We start from the raw sequence: 13,977 nt of genomic DNA on the forward strand, positions 1-13,977 counted from the left end.
ATTGTCTTGAGAGAGGAGAGAGGAAAGAGGAAGAAAATTTTGGAACACAAGGTTTTGCAAAGGTTAAAGTTGAAAACTATCTTTGCTTGTTATTTGGAAAAATAAAATATTATCAAAATTTTAAAAATATCAAGGCAATATAAGGATATGCTATTACATGGTCACAGATGGAAAGCTAATATAAATATATTTATATTCAATAATGCCAGGATAAACCTTGAGTTCAAATGAAATTCCCATCAGAGATAGTAATGTGTATTAAAATACACAGTTCACCTTTGAGAATTACGCCACACGCATTATTCTTTTATTTTGGCCTATTTTTGCTTCTAAAAGCTCTAGACTATTTATTTATCACTACCTCAGAATGGTCTACTGCACAGTAATTCAGGCACAAGGGAATGACCTCCTCATCTCCACCTAGGATATTTTTCAAAGCAAAAAATTTTGGGGAGAAAATGTGCTAATAAAGCTTTCCATGATTTCATAAATATATTTATAATATTAGTAAAGGATGTAGACAGACATAAAACAGGTTTAAATAGATACAAACAGATTTCAAAGTGATAATACATTTCATGACATCTTAATCTAGCTTTAAAATTCAAGTGATTCTTGAGAGCTTAAAAAAAAAAAAAAGGCCTTTGTAAATGCTCCTCTGAATCAAGGGGTAGAAAAACCACCGAAATTGACTCAAGAAAACCAGCTAGCACAAAATAAATAAATAAATGAAAAACAGTGTATTAAAGGGTAAACCCAAAATTTATTGTGTGAAAGGCAGACACAAATTTTTAATCCCACCAGCACCCTCACTATGGGAATGCTACTTATTCCTAAATAATTCTACAAAGAGGCTGATATAAACTACTTAATAAGTGTAAACTCCTTAAAATAACTAGTGTTATAATTAGTCTTATTCTAATCTTCCCCTTTCCTTTAAATTGTATGCTCTGAAGACACCACCCTTTAATTGAAAATTAACTTTATTATTGTTAGTTTTTATTTCATACTAGAATTATAAAAGCATCTTCAGAGAAGTCACTAAATTCCAAAAATCAAGTTACAATGAAAACTGCTTGGTCCAATTTGCCAAGCAGAAATCTCTACTATTTCACATTGTCTAGCTTTCATTGTAAAATAATATGCAGCCACAGTCACATTCATAAAGACTGTGAAGTGTTCTTAAACTTAGGAAAAACTGTATTATGTATAAAAATATTGGTAATTCATATTCAGTATCTACAGATTGGAATATGTGATTAATTCTCACAACACATTCCCTGATGGTGTCAGATATAAGAGTATCCCTGAACATCGCATTTATGAAAGATAAAAGCATTTAACTGTAATTTTTTCATATTAAAGTTTAAATTGAGTATGACAAGGCTGCTTAAAATATAGCAATACTTTAGTATCATTGGGAATAATATTTTTAACATAAGTGAATTTTAAAAAAATTTGAAATGCTATCCCCTCAAGTGTGAAAACTTTGGTCACTTTTTCATGAAAATATCTCTAAAAGATATTACTAATATATTTCCTATGTTCTGAAATAGAAGATCATATATTTTGTGGTTGATTCATGGTCAGTGGCTTGAATATCCATTATTATATTACATATGATACCATTACGGGTTTGCATTTTAGTTTTCTATATCTTCTGTGGGTGTCAGACTATCAGCTATCCCTTCTACTGTTTCTGTGCCTGATTCATAGGCCTTCTATCTTCTTTCTAGGTCACTATTTCTAATTTGCTATTATCTGGCTAAAGAATCAGAAAACCAAATTTGTTAAGAACTATTAGATAAAAATAAATAAGGCCTCTGTTAGAAATCCAAGGCAAATAATACTGGCATTAGAACAAAGGGGTTTGTGACAATTATTTCAAAACTTTCTTGTTGGAGGTTGAAATTAATTGGGTATATTACTGTACTTGCTATTTTAGGGGAAAAGATCGTGAAATTTTAAAAAATGATTTCTAAATTTTTAGTGTTTGCTGTCCTAACATTCAACTATTTACTGAAGTAGAGCAGGACTTTCCAAACATTTTTGGTATACAAATCAAACATTTACTGATAATAAATCATAATTTCATAATTCCCCATTCAGTCACAAGACTGTCCCACAGTTTAAGAAGCTCTTAAGTAGAAGAAGGTCAAAAGGAAAAAGCATCTGGGTGATTAAAATCTCGAGTTGTGTGGCCTTGTCTAAGTCACTTAATTTAATGTGCTTTTCTCATATGTAAAATAGAAGATAATCCATTTGTTATCTTGTTGCTGTGATGCCAACGTCATAGGGCTACAGGTAAGATTAAATGAGATACTGATTGTAACACTTTAATGTAATATATAAATGCCAGCTATTATCACACTCATCATTTTCATCATAAATAATACCAGAAAGATTCCAGAGTGCTCAAGTTTTGATTTTAGCTACCTAAATATTCTTAAAATACAACCATAAATGTAAAATGAATGCAAAAATAATTTGCTAATATGACTCACAAAGGCAATGAAATCAAGACAAAGATAATAGTATTGAATAAACATATATTACACAACTCCAGCATCTTTCTGAATTCTTATCAATGAACTGTTCTTCAACTAGAAGTTATATCCCATAGGGAAACTTGAGAAACCATATAAAGAGTTCTAGAGAAAGCTAAGTGGAGTCATGGCTAGAATAACAGCCCTGGAGTCAGGAGGATCCATCCTCAGACATTTGACACTTACTTGCGATGTGACCCTGGGCAAGTCACTTAACCCCTCTCCACCCTTGCCTCAACTCAGTTTCCTTTGTATATACTTTTCAATAAGATCAGAAATCCTCTTTCCTTTTTAACTGCTATACCCTATAATTACCCACCTTACAACCCATCCTCTCAAATTAGATGGATAACAATTCTGATAATGATCTATTAATTTCAGAAAAATGAAACAAATTAAAAGTATTTTGTTCTGCCCTCTTCAGAAATCTGCAAGGGAGGGCAAAGAGAAGATAAAAGAGAGTGGTCTGGAGAGTCATGGTAACCAGAGCCAGGAAGAGATGTATTAGAATGAAAAAGAACACGGGTTTAATATGCCCAAATTCGCACTCTCTAGACAACTTTAAAACATATAATCATGGAAAATTTCTTTTAGACTTTTATAACAAAGCAAAATTTCTAAATTACCAGGTTTTGTTTTTCTAAGTTATGATCCTGGACACTAAAGAATGCTAAATCTTTGGCAAACATCTTAATTCATAATCAAAAATGCTATCCTCTTTCCTTATTACTTCAATCATTCCCTGGATATATATATATATATATATAAATATAAAAAATAAAGAATACCACATCCTGCATAAAGACTATTTTACCAAAATGATGTTATATAAGTAGGTATCTTCCCATTCTAAACATTCTTGTTAGAAAAAAACAGAGGTAATTTTGCTATTTCTACAACTCTTCCTCAAGATTCCAAAGAAATCATTTATTTAAATATGACATGCCTCTACAAAAGAATACCTTAAAACAAAACAATTAGGTAAGAAATACTAGAGATGTCAGTAAACATCTACATTTTCCCTGATAAATCAATTTGCCTACTCAGTTTGATGTAGTTTAAAAGTTTCATTTCACCAGATGTAATCATTGTAAGAAAACCCTACAAAAACTTGTTTAAGATATTACTAACAGTAGTGTAGACTAGTTTCCTTAAAGTGAGGATCAAAAATAAGCATCATTTCAATGGAACACCTCTGATTATAATTGACATTTAGTCTTTAGACAAGCCAGTATCATAAAAAAAAAAAAAAAAAAATCAAGACTTGTAGCCACACAGGAACTACAAGCTGGCTCAGAAGAGTTACAAAATACTATTCATGGCTGTTCTGGTAGATGTTCATCAAAGTTACTTTTGGAAGATACTTTTTAACCTTAAGTTATTCCAAAACACTTGAGAAAAAATGAAATAAAGATACAAATAAAGGTTAAATGACTAATGTGACCAACACGCCTGATTCTCATTTTGATCTCTTAAATATTTTAAACAAAGTATAGCATAACCTGTAAAAACTGATTAGATTAAAAGAAAAAAAAAATACCTCAATCAAGTTCTGAATCACTGGAATTTTTGCTCTATTTCCTGTTAAAACACTGATAGCATCAGCATTCAACACATTCTGTCTGTACAAGTTTAAAAAGAACTTTTTTCTAGGATCCCATAAGACTAAATTTATAGTTAATCCATTCTGCAGTTCATTTACCTGACATTGCTCTCATTATTTTTGACTATCAAAATGCTCAGCAAAAACTTTATAAAATGAAAAGAAAATGAGTTCAAAACTAGCAAGTGATTTAAAAAAGCTTACTATAAAAAAGCCTGTATGTCAAGTGCTAATTAGAACTGAATTTTAAAAATTCAAGTTTACGATTCAAATCTTACTTTTCAAATGTAAAATGTGTGTGTGTGTGTGTGTGTGTGTGTGTATCGACAATTCCTAGACAGTGTAAAACACACGTTAAACAAAAGTAATAACTGAGAATAGAATAAAAAAAGCCTTACTCCGGTCTGCTGCATATGGAGTTTGAATAAAATTGATCAATATTTTTATGTGAACTTGTTAAAATGAACTTCCTTTATTTAAAAAATGAATGAATCTGACCTTAGTATAAAGTATTTACTTTAAAAAGACAAAATGGATGCAAAATGAGTTACTTGGTGTTAAGGTCACTTACCCATTTGGGACCAAATTCTTTGCAAAGAATAAAGAGTACGGAAAACCCAATTAAGAGTCCGGACTTCGTGAATACAGGGGAGTGGGGGTGGGGGTAGGGAGGGGGGGAATGACTGAGGAAGCTGCAAATTCCCACTACTAGAAACCTCTCTTATCAGAAGCATTTGAAGAATTTCTCCACAACAATTAAGTTGACTTGAAGAATGGAAACCCTAACATCTCAAATATACTATATATGGAATCGAACACGACCAAACATATAAACACACAAAGTCACAGTTTCCGACACTTCGGTATACAAATCAGTCGGACGAACCCCACAGCACCGACAACACTGCCACGCACCTGTCACCTGTAAGGACATTTACTCCTCTCCCTTTCCCCCCAAATAAATACACATCCCATCTGCCTTAGCCAGGAGCTGAAGCTAGTGGGACGGAGGTAAAGAAAGGAGATTAGAGAAAAAAACCTCTCCTCCGGGAAGGCACGGAGACCCCTTAAAGGGCATCGTTAAAATGGATGGAGAGGGAGAAAGGAAGAACCACTATCTCCCACTCCTCTTAAACCCCGCAACCTCCTGCTCCCACCCCAGGCCAAAGGCTTCCTTCCCCACCCCCATCCCCATTTCAGACACTAGCACACACAGAGACACTTTTACACACAGCGAAGGGGCGGATCGAGGGCAATGGGGCAGAAGCGGCGGCGGCGGCGGCAGCAGCAGCAGAGCAGCAGCGGCGGCGGCGGCGGCGGCAGCAGCAGCAAGAGCCCTCCCCCACCTTGGGGTTCTCCCCGGTGCCGAGATCCGAGGAAGCCCCCGGGCGGGTTCTGCACTCCCTCGCTCGCTCCCTCCCCCGCCGGCGGTCCTCCGGCTCCCGAGGACGCTACCTCCCCCTTGTCACAGTGGGGGGAAGGGGAGAAGGGAAAGGGGGTGTGGAAGGGGAAAACGAGAGGAAGCGGCAGGCGCCCCAGGCGCACAGGCCTGCAGAGCCCGGAGAAGATCCTGCCAGCCGGGGCCCGAGGGAGGTGCGGGCAGCCGAGGGGAGAAGGGGGAGGAATCCGGGGAGCCCCGCAAAGGCCCGGCAGCGCGCTCCGCTCACCCTTCACCGTCGTCGCCGCGGCCGCTGCCGCCGCCGCCGCCTCTCCCACTAGGGCAGCCGTCTCCGTCTCCGTCTCAGTCTCCGCCGCCGCCGCCGCCGCCTCCGCCACGGCCGCCGCCAGCGCCGCCGCCGCCGCCGCCTCCTATTCCACCCGGCAGGGGGGACACCTCAGCGCTCCCTCCCTGCTCAGCCCCCTCCGATCTGCCGCCGCCGCCGCCGCCGCCGCTTCTCGTGGCCGAGGGGGAGGGGAGAAGAGGAGAGGGGGTCGGGCTGGGTCGCTCCGCCGGCGGCAGCAGCAGCAGCAGGTCGAAGGCGATGGGGTGGGTGGGTGGCGGCGCCGCTCCCCGATCCTCTCTGCTCGGCTCGGACTTGCTCGGCCTCCCTCCCTCTTCCCCCACCCCCCCCCCCCCCCCCCCAGCCCTCCCCCCCCCCCCCCAGCGCTCTCGCTCGCTCTCGTTCTCTTCGCCAGCAGAGTCCAAACCAAAATACTGTCACACAATATGGCGGCCCGAGCAGCGGGCAAACACCGCGAGATTTCGGCTCCCCGCCCCCTCCTACACACTCACACACACATATACACATACACCCCTCCACACTCCTTGCTCCTCCCTCCCGCCGCCGGGAAGGCGGGGGCTGACCCGACGGCGGAGAGATGCTCTTGCCCTGCCACCTTCTCTCTCTCTCATCTACTTTCTTTCTCTCTTCTCTCTCTCTCTCTTCTCTCTCCTCTCTTTCCTCTGTCTCTCTCTCTGTCTCTCTCTCTCTCTCCTCTTTCTCTTTTCCCTCTCTCCTCTCCTCTAATTTCTACTTTCTCTCTCTCTTTTCTCTTTCTCTTCTCTCTTTTATCTCTCTCCTCTCTCTCTTCTCTCTCTCTCTTTTCTCTCTTTTTTATCTCTCTCCTCTCTCTCTTCTCTCTCTCTCTCTTCTCTCTCTTTCTTTCTCTGTCTCTCTCTGTCTCTCTGTCTCTCTCTCTCCCTCTCTCTCCATCTACTTTTTCTCTTCCCTCTAGTTCTCTCTCCTCTATTATTCTCATTTTCTATTTCCCCCCCCCCATCAATCTCTCTCTCTCACCACTTCCCTCTCTCTTTCTCGCTCTCTTGTTCCCTCTTCGCCATCAATCTCTGTCCCACCACTTGCCCTTTCCCATCACTTGTCCCTTTCTCGCTTTTTTTCCATCTCCCCTGTGTCATTCTCTCTTCCATCATTCTCTCTTGTCTCCTGCTCTTCCTCTTTTGTTCTTTCTTTCTCCCTGTCTGTTTCTCTCCATCTCTCTACCACCACTTTGTCCTCTCTCCCTCTTGTTCTCTCTCCTATCCACTTTCATTCTTTCTCTCTATCAATCTCTCTCCCTCATTTTCCCTTTCCCTCCTCTCCCTTTCTCCCAAACTCTTTCTCTTTCCTCTCCTCTTCATTGTCTCTTTTTCCCTCTCCTTCTCTCTTACCTTCCATGTCTCTCGCTCTCTGTTTTTTCCCTCCTCCTCCTCTTCCTCCTTTTTTTTTTTCTGCTTCTTCTTCTTCCTCCTTCCCCTCCTCCTCCTCCTCCTTCTCACATACATCTCTCTGCTGGTTTAAAGAGAGAAAGTGACTCCAGAACAAGCCTCTAATCTGCAACTAACAGCACACAGCTAGAGTTTGAGTTAAACTGAAGAGTTAAATAGACCTTCTCCTCTTTCCATCTCCATTTCCCCACCCTACAGAGGAGCTTCCCTTGTTCCTAAGAATGAAGTGATTGTAGAGACTGGGTGAGGATTAGAGAGCTGAGTACCAAGGATGTGCTCTTGAGTTAGTTCTCTCGTCTTTCTCAGGTTTACACACACACACACACACACACACACACACACACCCCTTCATCTCTATGACAGATGGCCAAGCAAGGAAGGATGGGGGAAGGGAGATAGGGAGATAGGAAGCCCTAGTAGTGGGAGATACTGTTGCTACTTTTCTGTGCTTTTCCTTACTCACAGAAAAGAGGAGGAGGGGTATGCATTGAGGGGAAGATGGAGGAAAGAACATGGTGGAAAGGAATAAAAGATACTGGATATTGCAGCTTCTGCTCTTCCTTCCTTCCAACTTTGGTTGCTGTCTGGGAGCAAGGGATGACCAACTATGTATAGGAGAAATGATTCCTTATGGTTGCCTGAGATGCAAGACATCCCAATTAAATGGTAGGATAGAGGACCCAACTGCCTCAGATCATAAAGGGGGAGATGAAGCTCTACTGGTTGTGAAAGAACGAGGCATAACAGGGGCATGTTACAGCAAGTGAGTATTTATTTTTTGGCAGTCTAGGAAATTATAAGTGAGAGAACCTAGTTTACTGACCTTGGATCTACCCCAAAGTCACAGCTTTTAAGAATTTCAAAAAAGAGTTGAATATTTAGTGTTTTCAAGCCTTTAAAAAATTAATCTTAGTGTTGTTTATATTGTAGGGGTTTTTATTTTACTTTAATTGTCCATTCCTAGAAGTCCTAGGAGTAAAGCCAGAAACATTTTAATGTTGTGAGGTGGGAGTGGGGCATAATTCAAGTCTTTCCTATTTACCCAAAAGGGGGAACATCTGTTAAATTTCCCTCAATAAATGGACTATCACCCAATTTGGAGTAATTATTTGAAATTTTTTTCAAATTAAAAAAAATTGTAGTTGTCTGATGAAATTCCAAAACAGTATTGCAGTATTGTGTCCTTATCAAAAATGTCCACGTCCACAAATTCTTCTTTCAAAAACTTCTTAATGTTTATTCCTCTGACAGTTCCGAAAAATAAGGTATTTTCTTCCTTCTAATTACAGTAAAATCACTGTAGATCCAATAAGATTTTTAATATTTGATGCTCTTTAAAATTGTGGTGGTTTCCCTACTCAACTTAAAAAGATAATAAAAAATCATCAAGTCAAACCAACAAGCTCTTATTAAGTGTCTACTATGTGCCAGATACTGTATTAAGCACTGCTCTGAAATCCTATGTAATGTCACCCAATTTAGGTCCTTAACATAATTGAAATAACAGTTATGCATTAATTTTTTTTCAGAATCTATCTTCTTAGAGTTGAAATTTTTGATATGTATTCCCACTGAGAAACGGCATATGATAGTGGTAGAGATCAAAGAATCAGGTAGACTCTTGAAATCCTGCCTCTGACCTACAATGGCCTAATAATATTCGGGGAGTCACATATCAGTGCCCCAGGCAACTGTAGGTGTAGGTCTGTATAGATAGAGATGTTTCCTACCAAGGAAATCACAAATTCAATATAAATTCTCATTCTACTGATAATATTGAGAATAAAGAAAATTGGGAATTCTTTAAAAATAAGTATTTTATATTTTTGTTTCATCTACTGGTGACTGGAAAACTGATGAAAATGTAAATTTCTCAAATCTCTGGAAAAACTATGAGTAATTTGAAAGAAATTGACTGATTAGGTAATTTAAAATTAAATTGACCACATGTTTGAAATCTGTGAAGTCCTCTTCCTTCTATAGAAGATTATATATATATATATATATATATATATATATATATGTACAAAAATTACAGGGAAGATGAATTAGTAACAGAATGGTAAAGGGTCAAATTCATTGAATGTGGAAAGGACCTAGGTTTGAATACAGATCTATGACCTTGGGCAAGAACTTCCCTTCTTAAGACCTGGATTTCCTCATTCATAAAATGAGGAAGTTGGACTAGGTGACTGCTAAGGACCAGTGTAATTCTAAGTCAATCTCATGATACTCTTGTGAAGATAGAGTCCTGGTGACTCCACCTTCATGGGCTCAGACACTCCTTCTTTTCTATTCTCATTACCACTGTCATCTCAGTATGTGATTACTAATACATAGAACTATCCTCATAATTGAATAGATTACCATTCATTAAAAATTCCCTCTTCAAATTTTCTATAGAATGTTATTGAGGTCTTTCTTTTGCATTTATCACATTCTACTTTGAACTTGGTTGTGTACTGTTTTGTCTCTTCCATTAGACTATAAAGTTTATTGAGAATAGGAATTGTGTTAAGATAAGCTTGAGTAGTAGAAGGCTCTCTTTTTTACTATTTTTGTTATTCCCCAGACTTGCTAAGTTTGTTGTTGAATCGAACTTATTTAATCAATTTAATATTTTAATGCACCTACAAGGGGCTTCAGAGTATATTGGTAAGAATACACTCCTGCATCTAAATGGAAAGCCTTACATTTCAGAGTTCCCCCACTCTCCTAACATAGACATATTAGAACAAATATCTATTTATCCACTAACTACAGAGCTCAACAATGAACTTGAGATTCAATAAGAGAAGCTATAGAGGAGTTTTAGGAAGTCAGGGTTTCCTTTGCCACAGATTTCTAAGTGACCTTAGCAAGTGACTTTACTTAAACTCAAATTTGTTTATTTCTTCATTTGCAATTCAATTCAATTCAACTAGCTTTTTTTTTTTAAATAAGCATTTTCTAAGTTCTAGGATTGTACTAAGAACTAAGTGTATACAAAGAAAAAACACAATCTTTGATTTCACAGATTTTACATTCTAATAAGGGAAAGAACATAGAAATATTTAGGTACATTTTCTCTTTCTCTCTATGTATATGTATATATATATATATGTATATATATATAAATTTGTATTTGTCTGGATTCTGTCTTTGGGGAAGACAGAGACAGAAAGTATATGAAGATAATCTGAAAAGGTAAGACATTAGCAGCTGAAGGGACCAAGAAAATATTAGCTTTAAAATGTAAACAACTATGAACACAAAAGATATATACAGAATATATTATAGTAGTAATTTTAGAGGGGAAGGGGAAGGATAATGGGAGGGAAAAGACAAAAACACTAGGAAAGGTTTCCCATAGAAAGTAGGATTTGATGAGTTTTGAAAGAAGCCAAAAGAAAAGAGAAGTACAAAATATATTATAGTAGTAATTGTAGAGAGGAAGGGAAAGGGGAGGGAAGAGACAAAAACACTAGGAAAATTTTCCCATAGAGTGTTCAAAGATGAGTGTTCAAAGAAGTCAAGAGGAAACAAAAATACAGAGGTAAGAAAGCAGAACAGACAGCCAATACAAAAACACCAAGAAGGAAGATGAATTATCATGTTTGAAGAACTGCAAGTAGAGCAGTATGTTAAATCTGGAGTAGAGAGTGAGAAGAGGCTGGTAAGATATAAGAAGCTTGAAGGTGGATTGCAGTGGAGAGAAATTTGAGATAAGGTCAGTTACAAGACTATTTCAGTGGTCCAGATGAATTGTGGAGAGGAGGTGATATATTCAAAAGATGTCGTAAAAGCAGAAACAGCATTGTTATAGTGTTTTAGGGCACTTTTGCTCAAATACTTAGTAAACATTACTTCCTACTGAGCTAAAAAATAAACAAACCAACCACATATTCAATTGTCTATACTACTTATGTTTCTTTTTAGAATAGAGAAAATAGTTCTTATCATGTAATCATAATCAGTAATCATTTTTTAAAGAACCTATTATGTGCCAGACCAAGGTGTTAAGCACAGGCAATACAAATATGAAAAAGAAATATAGTCCCTGCCCAAAAGGACCTAAAATTTAATGAGACAATACTCAAAAGGAAGCATAAAAGTTGGAGGGACCAGAGGATATGTTTATGGAGTCAAAATTAAGCAAAGCAGCTGATAGAAAATGAATAATTTAATTGGAAAATTCTGAGCCTTCTATAAAAGAAGACTTGGGAAAGAATTTGCTTCACTTTCCAGCCCTCCAACCAGGGTAAAGAGGAAGCAAAGTGTGCTGAGAAGGTTTTCGGTATCAAAGCTGGATTAGTCTCCAAGTTGATGAGATTTCAGGTGGTGAGATTTTCAGGCGATTCTGGGAAGCCATGATACTCGTGGAGTAAGAAACATAGAAGCTGATGAAAGATGTAGTTTTTTTGTAGTTTTGAGTACACTTTCCCATTTGTCTACTAATTTCCACCTTATCCAATTTATAAAATCTAATTTAAATACCACCTCTTCCATGGAGCCTTTTCTGACGACCCCTCTTCATAATGATGCTCTTTCTACTGCCTTGTACCTCATATTTATTTAGACCTTTCTTATGCATTACCATTTATTAGTTATTATTATAATAATGTGTGTATCTCACTCATTTCTCCTACTAGACTATGAGACCAGAATGCCCCTATTTCTGCCTCCTAGTTTCCCTGATTTCCTTTAAGTCCTAGCTAAAATCTCATCTTCTAAAGATTTTTCCTTGACCCCTTTTAATTCTAGTAACTCTATACTCCAGATTTAATATACTGGTCTACTTGCAGTTCTTCAAACATGATAATTCATCTTCCTTCTTGGTATTTTTGTATTGGCTCTCTGCTCTGCTTTCTTACCTCTGTATTTTTGTTTCCTCTTGGTTTCTTTGAACACTCTATGGGAAAATTTCCCTAGTGTTTTTGTCTCTTCCCTCCCCTTTCCCTAGTAATAGGCATTAATTCTAGTAATTCTTTTGTTGATTATTACTCATTTATCCTGCGTATAACTTGTTTGTGTATAGCTGTTTGCATGTTGTCTCTCCCTTTACACTCAGAATAATGCGCACTTAGTATAATGCCTGGTATTAGGTGACCTTTAATAAATGTTAACTGACTAACTGACAAACTCCAAGAAAGCCAGAAACTGTAGCTTATTTAAATTTTTTCTTTGCCCAAAGCTAGCTCAGTTGCAAATGCTTTTCTGCACATGATGCTTAATAAATGTTGAATTAAATTGAATTGAGTCATATGTGTTAGGCTGGGAAGTTGGATAGTTATTCAGGTCTACTTGAATGATTTTCTTTCAGGGAAATCATAGTTACAATGTGACAGACAGGGATCTATATATATCCTCCATCCACTCTTTAATTCTCTTTAAGTGGGAAAAAGGGAACTTGCCTTCTCAAACCTTGCTCACACCTTCCTCTTTCAGTCTCACTATCTCATCACAGATATACTACCACCTTCAGCAAAGTGGGACTTTGAAATTTCTGGGTTACTAAGAAGGAAATGAAGATTTAGAGGAGATACATGAAAAACTTCTAGTTGTTTTCCTTAATACATGTTCTATTTCCACTACCCTGTCCAAACTATCTTTTATGTATTTTATTTTTCAAGAATCTAGGTCTTTATGATTTAGAAATGTGCCAATCTCTAGTTCGGGACTGGGGCTTGCTAGTTACAACTGAGATGAACAGTGTTCTAGTATCTCTAAATAGAACCTTCTGAGCATTTAAGCTTGCTACTGAGTCATTTCTTTCCCTTATCCCTCCAGAAGCTCTTATCATTTTAGTCTGGATGACACACTTAAAAAGAAAGGTTTTTTCTCTGAAGATACTTGTAAATAGGCATTTTCTTGGAGACATTTATAGTTATTTAAATTTTTTTGTTTGTTTTTACATCAACTAAATTTCTCTCTATATCCATCCACTTTTTCCCCTCCCAGAGAGACAACCCACATGGCAAAGATAATTATTTTTAAGGAAAAGGGGAAGAAGGAAAAAAAAACCGTAGTAAACTGTTAAATATATATATATGCATATAATATATCTGGCAGTATATGTAATGTCCCAACCAATGGATCTCTTATCACTGTGAGGAACTCAGGAGGGCAGGGTTGCAGTGGAAATGTCTTCTCATATAACTTTTTTAAGATTCAAGCTTATTTTTTGTAATTTTGCATCATTAATTTTCAATTAGGAAATATTTACTCTTAACCAAAAATGATTTGACATGATCAGGCCAGTATCAAAGTTTTTGGTTTAGTTAATAAATTAAACCATTCTTTTGGCTTCCAGAGGTACCACATCAACTGTACATGAAAACTTCTGTGTACAAGGAAGCTCTGTATTTAAATTCTAAGTTTCAATTAAGCTTTTCATAAAAGGTTCTCATCCTTTATTAACTGAAAAAAACAAATAGCTTTTAATAAGAGAGGAGCATCTTCCTATCAGGAATAACTGGGGCACTGAACATATTATATGTTTTTTCTGCTTCAGATAAAAAATATAGTAGCTCGATGTTTGAGCACTTGGGACATGATGAAACCTCTGACTACTTCTAATGATTATATGTGTTTTGGTGTAGCCAAATAACAAACAAACAAACAAAAACCCTAGCCACTAAGCAGGAAGAGCCAATGACTTAGTTGGCATAGATACTCAGCCT

At 37.6% G+C, this 13,977-nt stretch overlaps 1 protein-coding gene across 2 annotated transcripts in view; it reads right to left on the reverse strand.

Moving 5' to 3' along the window:
- Nucleotides 1-5,899, reverse strand: part of TAB2 (TGF-beta activated kinase 1 (MAP3K7) binding protein 2) — a 104,710-nt gene extending 98,811 nt beyond the window's left edge. For both annotated transcript variants that reach the window (XM_031937647.1, XM_031937646.1), the window contains exon 1: nucleotides 5,817-5,899. The gene's annotated coding sequence lies outside the window, so the exon portion shown is untranslated. The remainder of the gene's footprint in view (nucleotides 1-5,816) is intronic.
- Between the last annotated feature and the right edge of the window lie 8,078 nt (nucleotides 5,900-13,977).

This window comes from Sarcophilus harrisii, chromosome 4 (genome assembly GCF_902635505.1).
Source record: "Sarcophilus harrisii chromosome 4, mSarHar1.11, whole genome shotgun sequence".
NCBI lineage: Eukaryota > Metazoa > Chordata > Mammalia > Dasyuromorphia > Dasyuridae > Sarcophilus > Sarcophilus harrisii.